Below are 22,146 nucleotides of genomic sequence, written 5' to 3' on the forward strand. Positions count from 1 at the left end.
TAATGTAAAGGCTAGTCGCCGACAGTCTCCCCCCTGTGCGTAGCACCATTCTTGAGATTCGGCGATGGTACCAATAGCAACTCGCTGGAAATAGGATGTCGCAGAATTTCTGTAGTTTTTATATTGGCAACTCTTGTCTTCTTATCAATGTCTGGGTGGGTCGGCATTTCCTTTCCTCGTTCTTTGTAGTTGTTGTCCTCTTGGTACGATTCAATTTCAGTGTGTGTCAATCCGTGGTCGCGTGGCTGCTTCTTTTTCGCAAGTGATGAGTAAGCTCCACACCTGCCTGCTTGCTTGTTGAGAAGTTCTGCCATCAATTCGAGACCTGCTGGTTCTTGGTCTTCCTGGGCATCGTACCACTTGAACTCTAGATACGATGCCAACTTCTTAACTAGTTCTCGCACTATGACTGGATTCTCTTCTATGTTTTGAAGGGTTTTAATCTGATCCAGTTCTTCCATCTCAAGTGAATCTTGTCTTCCACAGCGACGTTGAAGAGCTTTCATATCTCGATCTGGAGTAGCACCTGAGCAAAACAAGCCCAGGAATGTATTTCTTGCCGCTCCTTTTAAAACTCTTCTTAATCTCGTCATTTTCTGCGTTGGTCTGTACGACTTTGAAGTGTCATCGTACACTACTCCGAAAGCCGTACATTCTGAGCTATCTCCATCGTAATATGGTAGTTCTTGATTATCTTGATGATGAGCCGGAGGAGATGGTCTTGCTGCTGACGATATGTGACTTTCATTTGATTGTTTCATAGCGTCAGCTAAAATATGAGCCTGAGTTGTAGGTGCTGCAGGATGTTCAATCTTTACAGCCAGTGTTTGACAGTCTTCTATCAGTTGCCCAGAGATTTCATCTTTGACTTCGGTCAAAGAAGAAGTCTCCATCCATTTCCGGGCATGGACTGATCTGTCAACAAAGGCAGGTTCCTCCTCCACATAGTCTGCTTCATCATCCATGATTTGCTGTTTCTGTAACCTGATGCAAGCTAGTTTTAATTCTATTTGCAGCAGTTCTTCTTCTGCTTCTAATTTTCGAAGCCTGGCTGCAGATTTCTTAAAACGAAATGGTTTCGCGCGAACTGAACCTCCAGGCACCACAGTCATTACAGAACTGTTCTTCATGGCCTCTTGTTCTAAAAGGTTCTTTCGCTCTGTCAGTTCTTTCCCAGCGGTCTGCTGCTTGAGTCGATCTTCCCCTGTATTTCTGGAGACATTGATATTTATCCCGGTGGCTCCTGGTGATTCAGTTCGTGAAGAATCTGCAGCTATGTGTTCTGATGTCTCCTGTGTTCTGCGCGTAATCGCCTTCTCTTCTCGCTGAGAGGCCGCGCGGAGCTCATCCTTCATTGATCTAGAGAGAGGCATCTCTCTAGATCCTTATTCAGGGCTTCAAATTCTCCTCACGACAGGAATTCTTCTTCTATATATCCGGCTCGAAGGACCAACTGTTGCGGCGCGTCGGCGTTTTATGCCGAACCAACGCCAAGGGAACGTGTCCCACTGGGTGACGAGGCGCGAAATAAGGCAGGTATAAGAACCCTGCCTTATGTTCTGAGACAGAGTTGGAGCTCTGTCTCGTGCGCTGGTCGGCGCCCGTCCGCTACGCACTCCGGTCGTGAGTTCCACCGTGTTCCAGGTAGTCGTAGCCCGTGGTGGGGGTAGCGACACCGTTCTTGAGGTTTCAGGATGTTCTTCACAATAAAAGACGAGATGTTTCTAGTTTCAATGCTCCGGGTCGACTAACTAGCGTTCTTGCTTTTTCGGAAGGACACTTGCCGATAACCTCCTAAGGGGTTGCTACGGCGTCACCGGGGGAGTGGGGCGAGCGCGAAAGCTCGCCATGAGAAGAGCCCCAGGGCTCGACGACATCGGGGGGAGTATGGGAGACGTCGACCCGAGGGTGCCTCCTGCGAGGACTCGGACCTCGGCTCGGTTCGACGTTAATCTGACTGTTGGTGGACTTTTGGACTAATCATTGTTTAGTCCGAACGCCCCCGTGACCGTGGTAAGGATCCACGTCCGGATGACGTCAGAAATCGGGGCCCTCGTCTTCGCCGGCGAAGACGCTGTGAATGTTGCGTGTGTGTGTGTTGTTGGGACACGTTGTCGGTAGTTATTTTGTCGTCAGGGTCGTCAAGGACATGCTTCGGACGTCGCCGCTTTGGTTCGACGTCGGGGACGGGGGTATAAGTGGACGCCTCGACCACTAGGGGGTTGGGGTGTCGGACTGCATTTTCAAAGTAGGTCTTTGATAATGTTTTCATGTACTGGGCTATGGTGGGAAGATCGAGGTCTCGGTGGAGATCTACGTTGCGCATGTACCACGGACTGTCCGTGGTCATACGCATAAATTTGTTCTGCAGGACTTGAAAGCTCCTGTAGGAGCTGTGAGGGCGATGGGCGAATACGACGCTGGCGTATGTCATAATGGGACGTATGCACGTTTTATACAAGGTTACCTTGTGACGGAGGGATAATTTGCTTTTGCGGCAAATCATCGGATAGAGACGACCCATCACATACGCAGCCTTGTTGCGGGCCTTGCGAATGTGTGCGGTGAAGCTCATTCTATGATCGAACGTTACTCCCAGGTATTTGGCCTTGTCTTGCCAGGGTATGGGACGCCCGTAGAGGGTGACCTCTGCGGGGTTTACCGTGAAGCGGCCTCTCGGTTTGCCCGTGAAGAGCACCGCTGCGCTCTTCTCGGGGTTAACCTCGATCCTCCAGAGGCGGAACCACTTGCCCAGCAGGTGGAGCGCCTTTTGGAGTCGACTTGCAATGTTGCTCTTTTTGGGATCGGTCGCAAAGAGAGCGGTATCGTCGGCGAATTGGGCCAGTTTGACCGTCGCCGGTAGGTCGCGGGGAATGTCGCTCGTGAAGAGCGCGTATAGAAGTGGGGAGAGCGCGGAGCCCTGAGGGACTCCCGCTCGTATGGGTCTAGGGGAAGAGAGCGTACCGTCTAGACGATAGCGAAATGTGCGATCGGTGAGATACGCTCGCAGCAAACGAACGAGACTAGCTGGCACGCCCAGATGGTGCAGCTTGTACAACAAGCCGGCGTGCCAGACCCTGTCGAAGGCCTTGGCAATGTCTAAGAACACGGCCCCAGTGGGGCTCATGTGTCTGTATCGATTGAATCCTGCCAGTATGTGCTCCGTGAGGCGGTGCGCTTGGTGGACGCAAGAGTGCTTGGCTCGAAAGCCGAATTGCTCGTCGTTAAGGAGGTTTTTCTCCTCTACGACTGCCTTCAGTCTGTGTAATATTACCCTCTCATACACCTTTGCTAAGGTGTTGAGGAGGCTTATAGGGCGATAACTGGAGGGAAGGTCGCGGGGTTTGCCCGACTTGTGGATACCTATGACTGTTGCTTCCTTCCACTGGTTGGGGAAGTAGCAGTTTGCCAAGAATACATTAAAAATTACCACAAGTAGGTTGATAATTTGTCCTGGGAGTAACTTTAGGGTTTTATTGGTAATGCCGTCGGGGCCTGGGGCTTTCTTAGAGTGGAAACCCTTGATAATAGTATGAACTTCATCGCAGGTCGTCGGGGCGAGAGGTTCACCATCGGGAGGGGTCGAGAGGATTGTTGCGAGTTCGCTTTCGACTCGCAAGACGTGGGGCCTATCAATGGATACGGTGCTCGGAGAGCATTGGGATTCGAGGCAGTCAGCCATGCATTCAGCCTTATCGATATCTTCAAAGGCGGGCGGAAGGTCGGGGCGTGCTAACGGTGGGAGGGCGGGAGCGCGGGTCATTTTGAGAGCCTTCGCCAGTTTGTAGAACGCACTACGCGATGGCGAGAGCTCCCCCAAGAACCTGTCCCATTGTCCGTGTCGGAGTGCGGTAATGATAGACACTACCTTCCTCTGGGCTCTCCAGAGTTCTAACCGATTCTGTCGTGTCGGATATTTGTCATGCTCCCTATGGGCCCTATTCTTGTTTGTGATTAGCTCTCGCGCGTCCTCCGTGAGTACCATGCGGTAAAATCCGCACGGCATCTCGCGGGAGCATTCGCTCGTAGCGTCACAAACGTGGTTGGTCAGGTGCAGTGAGTGAACTAGCGTTCGGCCAGAGTGGTCTATTTATATTAAATTCTAGGTCGAGAACTCTCGGTGATCTATCGAGCGTGAAAGTACTCGACCGCCAATGGAGACTCTTTATTTAATAATATTTCTTATTCAGTCTAACTATATTACCAAATAATCGTCTATTTAACATTTAAATAATATCTACCTTACCAAAATATCTTAAATGCTAATCGCTTATAATTATGCAACTACTTTTCCTACTTATATTAATTATTCTAAACTAATGTAAAGGCTAGTCGCCGACATCCATTCTAAGTACAAAATAACGACTTTTTAGTAAAAAAAAACTAATAACGCTGCAATTGCGGAACGTAGCGAATCCTTCATTCATTCAATCGAACTGTGACGAATATTAAAATCGGTTGGTTTCTGTGAAAAAATTCAATAAATTTCCATTTAAACTTGATGGATTTTTTTAGCGAAATATGATAGAACAATTATTGTGTTTGTAGATAAAAAAAATTGTTATTTCTACACGTGGAAGTGTTTCTCTATTTATTTTCCCAGAACTTCTAAAGTTCTGGGAAAATAAATAGAGAAACGTATAAATATAACGTATAAACGTATAAACATAAAAGTAAGGTTTTAATATAACTGCTATAGCACTAAAATGTTAGCCCGTTACCACCTTAGATAGGACTAACCTGTAGTTGAATTAAAAAAAACAACCTGTTTAACTGTTCTGATACATTGTAACTATCGACCCCTTTGTAACTTGCCTAATGTAGGACAACCTTGACACACTTACCAAGTCGACTGATACACAGGTTCATTTGAATAAACGGCATAGTTAATTGCTACTGTTTTGATTGACGATCTAATAACCTAAATCAGAGCTTTCCAACCTTTTTTTGACGGTATTTTTCAAATAGATAATTATTAATCATAGTCTTACCACTACTATGGGCCTCATAAGAAGGCTCAGAGTCACTCAGCGGGCGATCGACAAATAGAATATCCGTAGAAGAACTAAATTTGCGAGTCGCGAAGCTGAAGTAGCAATGGGCAGGGCACATAACTCGGAGAAACGATTGGGGACGATTGGGGACGTTGGGGTCTTAAGGTGCTGGAATGGGGACCCCGTATAGGTAAACGCAGCGTAGGCCGGCCCATAACGAGGTGGACAGACGACATCAGGCGAGTGGCTCAGGACCGTGGATTGTGGAACTCCCAACAAAAGGCATATGTCACATCGTAACTTTATCAGAGAGAATGTTGCGTGGGGTAGGGATCTGGTATGTCATCTATGTACAAAATGTAATCATAAACTTGCTATCTAACTGTTGTGTACTGACTTCTGGTAGGGTTGCGATTGCAACTTAAATAAAAAAAAAAAATGTTTTTAAAATGAATATCATTAATTATAGATTTATGATATTCATTTTAAAAACATTTTTCATTTTTTTTTTCTTGTCACGAAACTCGAAATGAAATGAGGTGGTTTGAAATGAGGTGAGTGACCTAGTTGTCGTTAATTGTTTTACTCTTAAGTTGACCAATAAAAAAAAATTAAAAAAAAGCAGTGGACGTCAATTGGTTGAATTGATGATGATGAATTATAGTCTTTGTCCGCGACTCGGCCCGAGTGAAAATTGAAGAAATTTGGTATGGCATCATCATCATCATCATGATATAAACGTATTATCGGCCCATTACAGGGCACGGGCACCGTCCCACAACGAGAAGGGGTTAAGGCCATAGTCCACCACGCTGGCCCAGTGCGGATAGGTGGACTTCACAAATCTTTGAGAACATCATGTAGAACTCTCAGGCATGCAGTTTTCTTCTCGATGTTTTTCTTCACCGTTGAAGATGAGAATGATATTTTAATTAAAACGCACATAACTTGGAAAAGTTAGAGGTACTCGTACGTTCCGGGATTCGAGCTCGCACCTTTAAAAGTGAAGTTGAAGTCCTACCCAATGGGATAGCACTGCTTTAAAATAAAAATATACCACAAAAACCTTAAATTGATAAAAAGTAATCTATGTGCTACTTCAGACTGTAAACTGCAAAATTACATCTAGAAATGAAATTTCAATGATTTGTCGTGATGCTTCATCCAAACTTACGCATTTATAATATTGGTTTCGATTCTTTTGCGGTTTTTGCGATTGCGGATTGCGATTATAGAGATTGAGTGTAAATAAATAAAAAGGAGAGAAAGTAAACTTATATCTAATACGTTTATTTAGTTCGTTAACTTCTTCAATTTAATCTTATTCGGGTGAGTGTCGAGTGTCTTTTAATAGAGTCTCGTAAAGCTTGGAAACCGTCGAATACTTCTCCAGATTCAACCGATGTCTGTAAAAAAACAAAAATAAGTAATAGAGTGAGTTACAAATGTTACTGAGTGTTATTTACATGACTACATATGAATCGTTCCAACACTAGAAAAAGTAACTTTTGAGGGGTTTATATAACCAATATCCAGTTGATATTTAGGTGACATCATACTAGAATAATGAAGAGGACCTAAGCATTTGGCATTTGCAATCCAGTGGACCGCAAAACATTGCGCAACTTTTGATTATACAGGGTTTTTAAGCCACATCGTACCGGAACTAAATCGCTTAGCGGCCCGACTTTGTCGGTGGGGTGGTAACCAGCCACGGACGAGGTGAAAATTCAGAAATTATAAATTCCCAAATTGCGGATTGAAGCCGGGACCTTCCAGTTAAAACCGCAGCGCTCACCACTGCGCTTAAATTAAACCAAGTCCCATAAAAATCAAGTTAAAAATGTATGTCAATTCTATAACAGAATTAACTGACTGCCGTTCTAATTCTGGCACCTATTATTTTGCCAGCACGTATAAGTTCATACGAAGAAAGCCAAAATAATAAATCATCCAATGAAAGCGTGACAGGCGCTTAATTGAAAAGTAGGTCTCATTGAACCGCTCTACCAGGACTGCTGGTATTATATTTTTTATAATATCAGTGGTGCCCGCGACTTCATCCGCGTTTGTTTTTGTTTTGAAAGCATCCCGTATGAACAATTTATTTGGGAAAGTTATATTTTTAAAAAATTATTTTAATTATAAGTAACTAAAATCTTTTGGTAGCACAGAAAAGGATTAATGCAATTTTCTTTTGTGTTCAAACACGGATTAATTTGACTTTTGACGCTTATTAAATCCTAAGTATGAGCCTTTAAATTCAGCATGGCCAGGATTCATTTTCTCCACTACAGTTTTGTCCACTCTCAGAGTATTGGCGTTCGGCTGGAAATACGCGTGATTAAACGGGAGTAAAGTTCTCCTTTTCCCCGGCCCCATGCTTTGGCAAGTAGACAAGTAAATTGTAGGTATTCCTTAACAGTAGGTATAATTTTTTCATCTCTTGCTTATATGCTAGCCAGGCAGAGGGTAAATAGCGTCAGGGTCTTCATCTCTTAATGGGACATATCTGATGTTGTATGTCAGTAAAAGTTTACTGTGTAAACAGATAAGCAAGCAGAATAGCAAGTTTTTAAGATCTAAAGTTTGTCAAGTTGGTCAATTCACCCAACTATTAACTCGTGCAATATTTGTGTGATATTTATTTGTTAGTACCTATAGTAGTCTGTAGTCGATACCTATAGGTAATTCAAATGGCATTAGTTCTTATCTTAATAACGAATCATGACGTTGCCCCTTAGATTTCCCGAAGGAGGCACGTAAATACTAATTCATCTAATTTGGCGCTTACTCGAAATCACGAATTCGTTAACTCTATTGGGGGTTTGCAAAAAAATGGACATAAACTCCTTTATCAATATCTGGAAGGTGTCCTTTTAAAACGTCCTTTTTACGTCTATTTATATATCACAGCCAATTTAAATTAGAAACCAACAAAGTTAATTCCAATTTTGAATTATTTTGAATTTATATATATATACAATATACATACTACGATAATATACACATCACCATCCAGCCCCAAAGCCTGAAAAAGAATGATTGGTTTTGGTTTCCAAAACAAAAGAATGGAAGATAAGAAATAAAAACGGAAACTACTTTCTTAAATAATATATACCTTGATACAGCGTTGTACAACTGTGGCACTAGGCAAAGATCAGCCATGCTGAACTGGTCTTCAACACAGTACCGTCCAGCTGTTTTTTGCAGCATGTCCTCGAGTGTCTGTAATCCTCTTTCCGTCCAATACTTGGTAAACATTATGTATTGTTCTTCGTTGCTGAAATGAGTCCTCAGTCCAACATTTTGTAATGGCTGAATCCCTGATACTATTATCTGAAAATAAGAAATGTTCAGTCATACAAATTTTTTTTTATTCGCTCTGAGGCAGTATTTAACAAACATTTTTAATTATGTTATAGTATTTTGGCTGCAGGCAATGTATGTTCAAAGAAAACGATTCTAAGGTCCGTTAATAAACCGATACCAATAAACCAGTGTATAAAGTGCAAACAACTCAGTGACCACGAAACCAAAAAAAAAATCTAACTGACAGCCCGGGGTTGTCGTTCGATTACTGAAGAGAATTCGAAATCCAACGGCTAATGACGTTGGATTTACGTCCATGGATTTATCCTGGGGAGTATTGCTTTCAATTTGTCATATTATTATAGCATAGTAATTACATCCGAGTTAGTATAACCATTGCTCCCTACACTTAATTTGGTACATTCTCGTAAATCACGAGACACGTCCTTCCTTACACTTTAAAGACAAAGCCGTTCTCTCTTTACTTGACTGATAAGTGGAAGTGAAGTAGAAGAATAATTTGAAGTCTCAGACAACATTCACGTTACACAAATACATATAGGTTCAAACTACCATAGTAGATACCTTAAATACCTGCAACAATAATTAGTTTTCTTACAGCTATTGAAATAGAACTTTAGTATTTCATTTTTATTTAGTTAATTACTATAATATAACTTTGTTAATTATTATAACCTGTTTACTTTAATAACCTAATTATATCTCTCTTTCTTTTTCCTTACTCTTGTAGGTCATCTATTTTCCTTCTCTTACATAAACTATTTGGTGTGTTGCAGGGACAAGTTTTATAAAATGGCACGTCCAATGCAAACAAGAAGGGCGGCTGCTATGGAAGACCAATTAAAACTAAAAAATGCCCTGCGTGAACTAAAGTCACTAAAACAACTGAATACTCAATTACTAAAGGAACAAGATGATAATGAACTCGAACTGAGAGCAATTATTGTCAAGAACTCGCAACTGAAGACCGAACTGGCAGACCTAAACAGTGCTCATACTGTGATCTTAGAGGAGCGTGACCAACTACAGGTTGTGGTTAGCTCATTCAATCAGTGCATAGCAACATATGATGAGGCTCTGGAAAAAATTTCTATGTTGGAGGGTGAACTAAGCAGTGCACATAAAACTATTAATGACCTTCAGGCTCAATTAAGTAGTGCTGAAATGGTATCCACAAATAATTTATATGATGAGCTGCTTGCTTCATCCTCTACTGAACCAATGTGCATCGATCTGACTTGTGACAGCCCTTATGTCCAAAAAATGAAGCCACAACATATTCATCCATATCTAAATAGTCACAATAAATTAAAAAAATATATAAAAATTGGTAAAATTATCAAAAAAACTCAAAATTTAATTAAAAACCAGAAAGCAAGTACCAAAAACCTGGCATTAAGGAAAGAAAGGGTATTATTATTGAATAAGTTAAAAAGCTATTATTTCTCACTTCAAAAAACAACAGCAAAATATGATACAGATGTCCAAAACTTGAATGATCAAATTAAACAGTTGGAAGATTCCTTGACAAGTGTCACTTCCAAATATGAGCTGTCACAAAAGCAGATCCATGAGCAAATCCAGGCAGCTGATGAGCTGTTAGCCCTAGGAACGTATAATATGGCTCGTTTTGAGTCTTTAACAAATAAATGTCAATGTACACATGACATACCTATACCTAGTCAAGACTGTAGTAATTTATTCACTGACAATTTGGATATTTGCCCAGAGCGGTCTGGAAATGCAACACATGTTCCTGTATCTTTAAATTCTACTTTATCCACTAAACCTAAAAAACAAAGTATAATAATATCTGACAAAATAGGTAGAGGTTTAGGTCCAATTATGAATTGTTATCTAAACCACTCAGTGACTAATATATGTTCACCGGGGGCTAGTTTTCATTGTATCATTAGTAGCCTAAATGAAAAAAATCTAGATAGGCATACAAATGTTGTCTTATTGTTAGGGGACAGTTTAAATGTCAAAAAGCATCAGATTATAAGATGCATTGAAAAATTACTGCTTTTAAATAATGAAACTAAATGTAAGTTTGTTATGTGTGCCTTTCCTTATTGTGGCACACTAAACTCAAAACAAAATGAACATATTTATAAATTAAACTTATTAATCTATAATTTGACATACCGTCATAGCGACGCAATTTTTTATTTTGACATTAATAAATTCACATCATCATTTGTAATGACAAGAGATAAATTGTATCTGCCTAAAAAGTGTAAGCAGCAGATAGCGTTTTTACTAGCTTATAATTTAAATGATACTGTTACAACTGTTGTAACAAAGTCTATTGACACTTTTACAAATTGTACTTCAAGTACTTCCATTTCTATTACTGACCCTAGTACTTGCGCTAGTACTATTGAGAAATTTTATAATGATTTAAACTAGTTAATAAGACAACGGAGGAGCTCTGCCATATGAACATTGTACACCAAAATATACAGAGCTTTACCGGCAAAGAATTAGAAATAGAGCTGTTTGTGGAGAAACTCAATGTACATATTCTGTGTATAACTGAGCACTGGCTCACTGGTACACAAGTAGCAGTAAACATCAATAACTTTATATTGTCAAGTGCGTTCTTCAGAAGGACTGCAATTCACGGTGGATCTTTAATTTTTGTACGTAATAATATAATTTGTAAAGAACGAAAAGACATAGTTGGTCTTTCTGTTGAACGCATTGCAGAACTGTCTTGTGTGGAGCTGGAGCGATTTATAATAGTGAGTGTATACCGACCCCCTTCAGGTGATTTTAGCGATTTCGAGAATGTCATGGAGGATGTACTAAAGCGTTTGAGTCTTTCTACTAAAAAAGTAATTGTATGTGGCGATTTCAATGTCGACATTTTACTAGAAAATGCAACAACTGCTAGATTGCTTAACTTATTTAAATGTTTTAATTTGTGTCACACTTTTAGTGAACCTACTAGAGTAACTGCAACTTCAGCATCCTGCTTAGATAATATTTTTTTCAATTGTGACATTTTAGATAAAAGAATAATTAATAATTTAAGGTCAGATCATTGTGGTCAACTTATTACTGTTTTAAATACTATCAATAAAAGCAGACAAATTATAAAGTGTAGGCCAATAACTAAGACTAAATTATTGCGATTCAAACGTGAAATTTCTGCGAAAATCCCTGGTATTGCGTGCGAACATTTTCATCCGGACAGTCTTTATAGTGCACTATTTAATACTATAAACAACGAATTTAATAGAGTATTCAACTTTAAGCACATCAATGTCAGTAATAAATTAAAATTTAGTGACTGGGCTACTGTAGGTATATATAAAAGTAGGGAGAAGTTGTATGAGCTGTATGATGAAAAACAATTTAATCATACTCCAACTTTCGTAGAACACGTAAAAAAATACTCTAAAATATTTAAGAATGTTTGCACTAATGCAAAATCGCTACACATTAAATATAGTATAATGAAATCTGATAACAAAGTACAAACAACCTGGAAAATAGTTAATTACGAGTCAGGAAAAACTAAATCTCGTGATGTGGATTTTGAACTTATTGTTGATAACAATAAAGTGACGTCTGACAGGGAGGTTGCTAATACTTTCGAAAACTTCTTTTAGAATGTTCCCATTTTGTTAACAGATTCTCTAAGCTCTTCACCAATAGCAGCTCAGCGTATATTGAGAGATAATGTAAAGAGTGCAATGTTTTATTTAATTTTAAACATATATCTGCAATAGATATTGTAAAGAATTTCAGGTTATTAAAGTTGAAAAAAACCGGTGATCTGTGGGGTATGTCGGTGATGGTCATTTCTAACATTATTGACGTTATTGCCCCTTATCTAGCCGTAATTTTTAATGAATGTGTTGATATGGGTATTTTTCCGAACCTAATGAAATGTAGTAAATTAATACCCCTTTTTAAATCCGGTCATAAAAATTACCTTAACAATTACAGGCTTATTTCAATCTTGCCAACTCTTAGTAAGGTCTTTGAAAAAATTATACTTTATCAACTTTTAAATCATTTTAATGTAAATAACTTACTTCATCCGGAGCAGTACGGCTTCACTAAAGGTCGTAGTACAACGGATGCAGGCGCAAGACTCATAAAGCATATTTACGATGCCTGGGAACGTTCGCAGAATGCCATTGGTGTTTTCTGTGATCTGTCCAAAGCATTCGATTGCGTTGAACACAAAACGTTGTTATTAAAACTAAGCCACTATGGCATCAAAAACGTTGCACTCAATTTAATTGCCTCTTATCTAAGTGATAGAGTTCAAAGGGTATGCGTAAAAGACATAAAGTCTAAGGGATCATCTGCCTTAATGGGTGTCCCACAAGGCTCAATTTTGGGTCCCTTATTGTTTCTGGTGTATATAAATGATCTGCCACACCATGTCAGGGGCACTTGTGAGATTGTACTGTTCGCAGATGATACATCTCTCATTTTTAAGACTGATAGAAACAAAGATAATTTTGACGACGTAAACCGTGCTTTGTCACATGTGTCAGACTGGTTTACTGTTAATAACTTACTTTTAAATGCAAAAAAAACCAAGTGTTTGGAATTTGTTTTGCCTAACGTAAAAAAAATTGATAAAAACATCATAATAAATGGAGAAACACTTAAAATAGAAAACTCCACTGTTTTTCTAGGAGTGACCTTAGATTGTAAACTACAGTGGGGTACCCATATAGAAAGCCTAGCGAGTAAACTCAGCTCAGCTGCATATGCAATCAGGAAAATTAGACAGCTTACCGATGTTGAAACAGCTAGGCTTGTTTATTTCGCATACTTTCACAGTATTATGTCCTATGGGATCTTGCTGTGGGGAAAAGCTGCAGATATTGAAAGTATATTTATACTACAGAAAAGAGCCGTACGATCAATATATAAACTTGGATCACGCGAATCGCTTCGTGAAAAATTTAAAGAAATAGGTATTCTTTCAGTAGCTTCGCAATACATTTATAATAATATAGTCTTTGTGAGGCAAAATATTACTCTTTATAAATCAAAAGCTGAAATTAACAGTCGACTTACCAGAAACGGTCATAAATTAGTGATATCTGCATATCGTCTGCGAAAGGTGCAGAACTCCTTTGTGGGGTTGAGTATACGCTTTTACAACATGATTCCTAAGGAAATTCTTGACCTACCAATGCATACATTTAAAAAATGTGTAAAAACGCATCTAGTACAGCGAGGTTACTATACATTTGATGAATTCCTCAATGACAAGGTAGAATGGAAGCAGCCAGCCTCGCTCTCATCTCCCGCAAGATAGCAAAATGATTGTAAATGTTGATGTTGGAAAAGAGCAACTACTGAGTTTCTTGCCGGCTCTTCTCGGTAGAATCTGCTTTCCGAACCGGTAGTAGAGTCACACAAACATGCATACTTGACGTTTCAAAAGTGCTTATATTAGGCCTACTTGAAATAAATGAATTTTGAATTTTGAATTTTGAATTTTGATTTCAAGCTGAGAGCCTCCTCGTGTCCCGTGGTTCTGCGAGGTAAGATTGAAGCGCCAACAAGTTGTGATGGCATTGAGACTGCGTGCTGGACATGTTCCTCTAAACAAATTTGGATATCTTATGAAAAGGGTCAGTTCACCTAAGTGTGAAATTTGTAATATAGACGAAGATGTCTTGCATTTGTTGGGGGAGTGTGTTCGGAATAGGCCAATGAGGGACCAATTAATATGTAAATTTAAAATAAATCTTCATGATGTGGGGATTTGGCAAAGTATCCTGGCGGCACCTTATTCAGAGGTAGCCAGAATGCTATTAGATTTTAAGTTAAGATAAGAGAAAGGAAGTATCAATTTTTGTAAAGGGAACGATGGGGCTGACATTCTTATTGTTAAGAAAAGTCCCGAATAAATAAAGAATTAAAAAAAAAAAAAATCGTTTAATCGATGAGTTATACTCAATTTGACCTGTTCTCACTTCTTAGCCTAATATTGCGCGAGTGGAAATCTTATAAATAGGAGAAGGATCACAAGCTTATTAATGTCCTTCTGCTAGGCACGAACCTCCTCAGTTAGTAGAGATTTAATTAGATCAATGGGCCACCACGCTGACGCAATGCGGGTTGATGGTCAACGATTACATGTTACTGGCATTAACCGCACCGACGACAGCAATGACAATATCGAGCTGGTAAACTTCAATACCTAACAATTTTTGGCCCGACCGGGATCCAGGATCTGGCCACGTGATCCGCAGTTACTTGTTATCCACTAGACCAACGAACAGTAACGGGACATAAATAGGCTGTGGCCTGTTTATGTCCCGTTACTGTTCTAACCTAGTGTGGCTAACCTATTAGTATGGCATTTATATTAAACCCAAAGGTTTTCATAATCAGGTTCTATGCGACATCGCAACGGCATGCTGAATCTTTCTCGGTCTTAAAGTCTTGGTTAGTGGGGTTGTAACTATGGTCGAAGCCTCCCATCAGATCAGACCAGGGAAAATTCAGAAATTAAGAAATCCCAAAACGCCCTTGCCTGGATTTAAACTGCCGGTCAACAAAACGTTTAAATTATCATGGTGGAAACAAAATAAGGATCGACAGGACAAAAAAATTATACTTAATTCCACTATTCGATGCAATTCACACTTTAGGCTGGTGTGGTTCAAATCATGTTTTATCCTGCAACAAATAAGCTGGCAGTTTGATGCAGATGATAAAAAAGTTGAGGTTTCCGAGTTTCTGAGAAAAGTTGGACATTATGGAATTATCATGTTTTGTTATGACACTCTTCAAATGTGCTGACATGCTGAGTGGGACTTCTATAGTATTGTTTGCATGTCCGTGCAGTTGAAGTACGTGAAGTGGTTGTTCAGATTAACTAGCGACCGCGCTCCTGGTAATATTAAACGTAGTACCTGAGTGTTCGAGTATGAATCGATGCCGATTGCAATGCAAAGTTTGTTTTGTATCTGGACTGACGTAATTCCCCTAGAAGCGATGCAACCCGCAGAAGTATCGCAGGAACACCTCTTGCCTGCGAATTCTTCTGTTTTTTTTCAGTTCAGTCATATGTTTAGGCATTCAGTTTAATTTACAGGGCTAAAATAAACTTAATGCCTATGTCCTTTGTCTACCTCCGGGATGCGTTTTCAAAAATGCGTTGCCAAAATTCTGTCAATTTTAGTTTAGCTGTAATGCCCGGCGTAGGTAAAAAGTATTTTTTTGTAGTCTCGCCGGAATCGATGGCCGGTTCTTTCCCGATTACTACGTCCGGTAAAGTGCTGGGATGGCGATAGTTTCAGTGTCACGCCCAATGGTTTCCTGTCTTCTACCCTATGGGCAACTTGCAATTTATGGATCATCACTAATATTATGCGATAAGCGAGTTGCAGGCAGTCGCTGGACACCTGCGACACAGGACCGTGGAGTGTGGAAGTCTTTATAAAAAGTTCATAATGATTTCTTCGCCTGAAAAACCTGATCTACTTAAGTTAACCATTGTCGCTTTAGAAACTAACTTGGAATAGTTTCGCATAAGGCCGTAATAAACGAAGAAAAAAGACTATTCAATAGTAGGTATGTCGAATTGTACTAAAATCAATATAAACGTAATAGGGTCACAAGATACGGGGTTTCTGCCCGGAAATGCAACAAACGCTACATAGTAAGTACAATTGAGGAAGTACGACTAGTTAAGACTAACTGTTTTCCGTTTTTTTATCTACGTTGAGTCGAATTCCAAATTCGCTAAAAAGGGGAGTTTTCTTTGAAATTATGACATATTTAGGGGAACAGGGCCAAAGAGGGCATCTTAACGTAAAGTAAGGAAAAATGTTTAATCACATCATATATCCATAGATCCATGGAGACCAAAAAATCTGTTATTGCTGTTAGATGTTAACTTTGTCTTTTTTTTTAATAATAATAATAATAAAATTTTATTTCAGGCATAGCCCATATAGTGTGCACTTAACAGTTTTTAAAAATAACATAAAATGAAGCACAAATTAAATTAACAATAATAATAATAATATAATTAATTAAAATTAATAAAATACTAATAATTAAACACGAAACAAATATTAAAATAAATAAATATAATGTTAGTAACAATACAAAACCACTATCCTATGTTAGACAACTTAAATCCTAAACTATACCGGCTCAACAAACCAGGCTCTGGGTGTGGCCCTCCTATAGCCCGTGAGTGCACCATTCCAGCACCTCCAGAGGGGGAAAATATTTAAAATTACAATTTATTTTAAATTACAATAATAATTGCCAGACTAAGCAGATGAATGGATGGATGGATGGATAGATGGATTGAAGGTTAGTGGAAAACCATCGTCTATAAAAAGAGCAACACTTCGCAAGGCAGGCAAGGAATACGTCCGGCAACGTTCCGCCCTGTGCTCAAACCTGGTGGTGCCAGCCGGTATTAAACCTCATGTGCCCGTTATTACTGGTAACCACGGACAGACTGAAGCATAGCGATAGCTATAGTGATAGGGACTAACATAGATCTATGTTAATATTGTTACTAATAAAATATGGATTTTTATTCTGAAATAAGAATAATATATATATTTTTTTCTTCTATAATTTTTTCTTTTTTATTTTGTTTTTAATTCTTACAATGCCTAAAAAAAACAAAAAAACACTATTAAAAATTTATAAAAATCATTCACCCGCTTGCGGGGCTTTCGAATGCCCAAGCAACCGGCGGTCAGGGCTCCAGAGTGAGGAACCTCCTCACAATACGCGCCGTTTCAAGGACTACTGCCTTCTGTATCCGACCCTTGATCTACCAACCAAGCGAAAGCTTCTTAAGATGTTGGTCGAAGCTTTATTATTTATTTATTATGGCCTTGTAACAATGCTGCTTACTGGCAGAAATAAATATAGTACTAGTACTTTCCCGGAGATCTGTCACAAAAAGATCAACTACTACTAAATACGCCATTTATTTTTGCACGTTTAACAAAATAGCTTACTTTACTTTACTTTTTTACTTAAAAGATTAAAATGCTTCAAAGATTGAGTTTTGATAATATGTTGGGGTGGACTTACCTCACAGATTTCTCTCATTCGTGCCCTCAGGAGTGGAGTGTTCGGCACTAGGCTTGGAGTCGCACGTGTTTCCTCTAAGTACTGCAGAATGGCCATTGACTCGACCAGCGTTGTGTTATCTATGCCAATCAAATGATTTATAAATACAATGCATAATATTAAGGTAAGTATGCAATGTTGATTAAAGGACAGGTTCTCAAGCTCGTTTCTTAGCTGATGTCGATATGTTAATACGACTCTAAGATATATTGGCGAATGATATCCTATTGCTGGGTACAGCAGCTTATCTCTCTTATAAAAGAGGTATACAACGTTAACCAGAATTACGAAATAATATTAGAGGATGCATAAGTATCTAAGAAGCATATTTATTTTTCCGAATAAACGAATACATACAATACATTGTAAGTATTTACTTATGACAATCCTATTGTAGATAAACGACGCGACGACCGAATAAAGTTACAGAAGTCGCATGATTTTAATTTTGCATGTGATATTAGGGCTGTATCTGATAACAACTAAGGCAGTGGTTTACTTAAAAACTATCATTTTTTCGGTTTGATTTAATGATTGTTTAATAAAACGAAAGAACGGCCCCCTAACCTGGCTATTGATCGAGCCGGTTTCTTCGTCATTTCGAAGCTTTTAAAGAATATCTATACAAATATTAAATAGCTGATTAGTTTTTTTGGTTTAATTCGCTAATCTCAGGAACTTATAGTTCGAAATGGATTTTTTTATCGTGTTAGTAGGCCATGGGCTATATTATATAACGCTAGAACTTATAGGATCGGAGCATCAATGAAAAATGTTGCACATACACAGACGAAGTAGACCGCTAGTAATATTTATTCATTCAACTCAATTCATGAGGTACATTGAAATAGGAGTTCCCATTCCAGAGGGCCCGCTGGATAGAACTGCATAAGGCAAACCGCAGCATGCGTAGATATGACCACAATGCCTATAGAGTGAAAGTGGGTGTGCATCGATTTGTATCGGCCCGAAAGCAATTCGTTCGCCTATTCACGTACGATTGAACCCATCTCTGCCAGCAATGCGACCATTCATTCAAGAAATTTGGACGCTTTTATATTAAAAATTAGTTTCATGATATAAAAAAGTCTTAGAAGAGTCATTTACACCTAGTTGACATTTGTTGCAAATGTTCTGACTTCTGTGTCATAGCGCTTGTTAGTAAATTGATCGTTTTTTTTCAGTTTTTTATGTCAGTAATTTATGTCATGAAATATTTCTATTGGTAAAGGCTGTTGGCTTTTTCTTTGTGGGGCAGTTTTCCTGGATACCAATGCGCTATTGGGAGGTATGATGGTTTTGTCACACTACGATCCCAAAGTCACCTTTTGGCTGGGCCAAAGGAACGAAAACATCTGCGATCTGGGTAAAGGCTTCGACCGTATGTTTAACCAACAAAAATCCATTTTGCCATTTGGCCCTTTCATAATCTAAATAAGCCTTTTTTTTAGCTTGTCTTCGTACACCGAAGCAAAAAAAAAATGCAAGAAAATATCTCAATTGCCTGAGAATAATCCGAAATCAAGCTTAATAAAACAAATATTGAAAACATACTGAGCGCGATTTAAATAGAATAATCTTGTAATGTTTATAGGAAAAGAAAAAATGTAAAAAAATATTTTCGCTAAGGGGGCGAAAAGATAGAAACTTGTACGATGCAGATGAACGAAATACCAGTAGTTTGATAACAAATTCAAAAGAGATAGCGAAAGTTAAACCAGTGTTTAACAGAAAACATGGCAGATTGCGATGTTAAATCAAAATGTTTTTTTTTTTATAAAAAAATAAATGTGAAATTTTATGATCTCGGGACACAAAAGACATCCACAACAAAGCTGGAAAATATATCAGCAAACAATAGACAACAAAAAGATGTACAGAAGTCATTAGACAAGGTTTATAACACAAAATTAAAAGTGACATGTTATCATATATATCGTTGGTATTAATATAATTTTCCGGCCCGTAATATTTTACGACTTTTATTTTGCTTGCAATTTGTAAATGTTGAAATTCGCAACCATGACTCATTTGAAAATTTAACAGTCTCACGTCATCGTAACAAGATCGTAACAGAAGAATCTAGCAAGATTCAAGTAAGTATTTCGTTACTTATGTGTATAATGATGTTTAACGTAAGTTCTCATGTACCCCCTCTTGGTATTATGCGGTATTGAAAATGTATGATAAATTTGAACTAATTCTGAGAAGAATAAAAATAAACCGTTAGAAACAAAGTTATTGTTCAAAACTTCCTGATTTTGATAAACGGCAAACTTTTTTAACTGTGACTACAGAATGCATTGAATGTTCTGACATGTACTTCAGCAGTTCTTCTAACTGATTGTCAGAAGAATGTTGTATATGTGGATCCTATACAATAAATAAATCTGTGACAGCCTAATGGTTCGGAAGTCGGCTTCAATATCGGGGGACCGAGTTCGAGCCCCGACTCTACTTTTCCAAGTGATGTGCGTTTTAAGCAATGAAAATATCACTTGCTCTAGCGGTGATGGAAAAAAATCTGCATGCCTAAGAGTTCTCCATAAATTTCGCAATGGCATGTAAAGGCAATCGATCCGCAATGGGTCATCGTGGTGGAATACGGCCTAAACCCTTCTCATAATGGTAGAAGACCCTCGCGTCTCGTCCTGTAGTGGGCCGGCAATGTGTTAATATGATGATGGTGATGATACAAACAAATCAATAAAAATGACCAAACCAATTGACAAATCAATAAAAGAAACCAATTGAAGCTATTTCTATTAGAATCATGAAGAATCCATTCGTTACATTGTAAAGTTATTGACCGCATAGTTGTTGACTGCGACAAGTATATTTCATTGTCCAAACGAGCCTTATTTAGCAGACATGTTGAAAATATCCAACCATTTATTAAAGCTAATACAGGTACCAAATGCGACTAGCAAAGAATTTAGATGTAGGAAATCAAATGTTGTGGGCTCTTCTTAGACCAGGGCGCGTTTGGAACCCTCGTAGCTTTAGATTTAAGTTGGCGAACGAAGTTATCACCATCCCGTTACAATTATGTAACCCGTTACAATTTGTATTAAACGTAAGCTTATAGAAAAGTCCTATTATAGTATAAAGGACTACGTAAACGATAAAAAAGCTTGGGTGTAAATTATTGCTCTAACCAGGTTGCTCTTCTAATAATTTAAAATGACATTGTGAGATGGTGATAACAAAAAAAAAAAAACACCCGGCTAAGTTTGTTGTGGGCTTCTTCTTAGACCGGGACGCGTTTGGAACCCTCGTAGCTTTAGTTTTAAGTTTACGAATGTGGTTATCGCCATCATCTCACTACCGTGTAATTCTTATGTACGCATCAAAAGTGCCACCTGTGGGCCTACTTGAATAAAGATATTTTTGACTTTGACTTTGTAAACAAATATGTATGAACGCTTCATAAGTGCCTGTGATAGGCCTACATGAATAAAGAAATTTTGAATTTTTGGAATATATTTCATTGTTTGGTGACTTTGGAATGACTGTAATATTTTTGTATGAAAACTTTTCATCAAATCGTGTCGGTAAGAAGCCTTATATACTAAAAAGAATTTTCGTGAAATCCAATTTTTACTGCATGTTTCAGCTTGCGACATCGTAAAAGTTTTAAACGTCGCCAATATAAAAATATGAGCATATTTATTCACATAAAACCACTCGTGGTTCTCATATTGTTTCCACAAATCAAATTTGTATTTTTAGGTAATCATTCATAATTATAATTTTCCAACCTTATTTGTAATAAATTCACCCATTATTTATATTTTGAAGAATCTTTAAAACCAAAACATAACAAAGAATTATTTATATTAAATACAAAATATAAGTAGGTATTAATTTAATACAGCATGCTTACGAATAACCTCTTACTTACAGATTTTATAACTTTTCAGGAAATGAATTAATCATACATACATATTTCTTACAATATATTCATTGAGGATGAAAAACTATCTTACTTATATTATAAACTAGCTGACCCGGCGAACTTTGTTCCGCCTTAATGTCAATAAATAAGCAGATTTTTTTTTTATTGGAAAAAATACAAAAAAAATTAAATTTCTACATCAATCATTCATAATTATTTCTGTATTTTAGTACATAGGTTGCTCTTCATTTAAGTACCTTGTGATACACGACATTTTTTGTTTTATTATCAGGCGCAAAAACAAACAACGCAGATGGTCTTCCGACCCGTGAACATGCCACGTATAATTGACCATGGGAAAAACATGAATGTTCTAGATTTAAACCACAAACTTTTAAGGATTGGCCTTGTGATTTGTTGATGGTCATGGCAAATGCAAGACGTATCGGAAATTGAAGTCTTTTAAATTCAAACGGCATATCGGTTGGGATCATCGGTATCCTCGGAATGAGAACTTGCTCACCTTTGAATTTTCCTATCATTATCGTAGCGTAAATTACATTGTTCATCAATTTTCTAACCACCAAACGCGTACCGTTGCACAGTTTTGGTTGGTTTATGTTTCGAAGCATGATTACTACGGAGCCAACCTTTAGGCGTAAATTGTGCGGTGGTAAGCCAGGCACGTCCAAAGAGTTTAAAAATTCAATTGGATAGTTGGTGGCTTCATCTTCATTTGTGACGCAGTCAATAGATTTGAATGAATGCATTGTTCCAATGATCTTATTTTGAATTATGTTGTTTAGGTCATCTACATCTTTA

The 22,146-nt window shown here is 38.3% G+C and overlaps 1 pseudogene; it reads right to left on the reverse strand.

The window, feature by feature from the left end:
- Positions 1-6,263: 6,263 nt before the first annotated feature.
- Positions 6,264-22,146, reverse strand: part of LOC120623501 — a 79,668-nt pseudogene continuing 63,785 nt past the window's right edge.

Source organism: Pararge aegeria, chromosome 4, assembly GCF_905163445.1.
Source record: "Pararge aegeria chromosome 4, ilParAegt1.1, whole genome shotgun sequence".
Lineage (NCBI taxonomy): Eukaryota > Metazoa > Arthropoda > Insecta > Lepidoptera > Nymphalidae > Pararge > Pararge aegeria.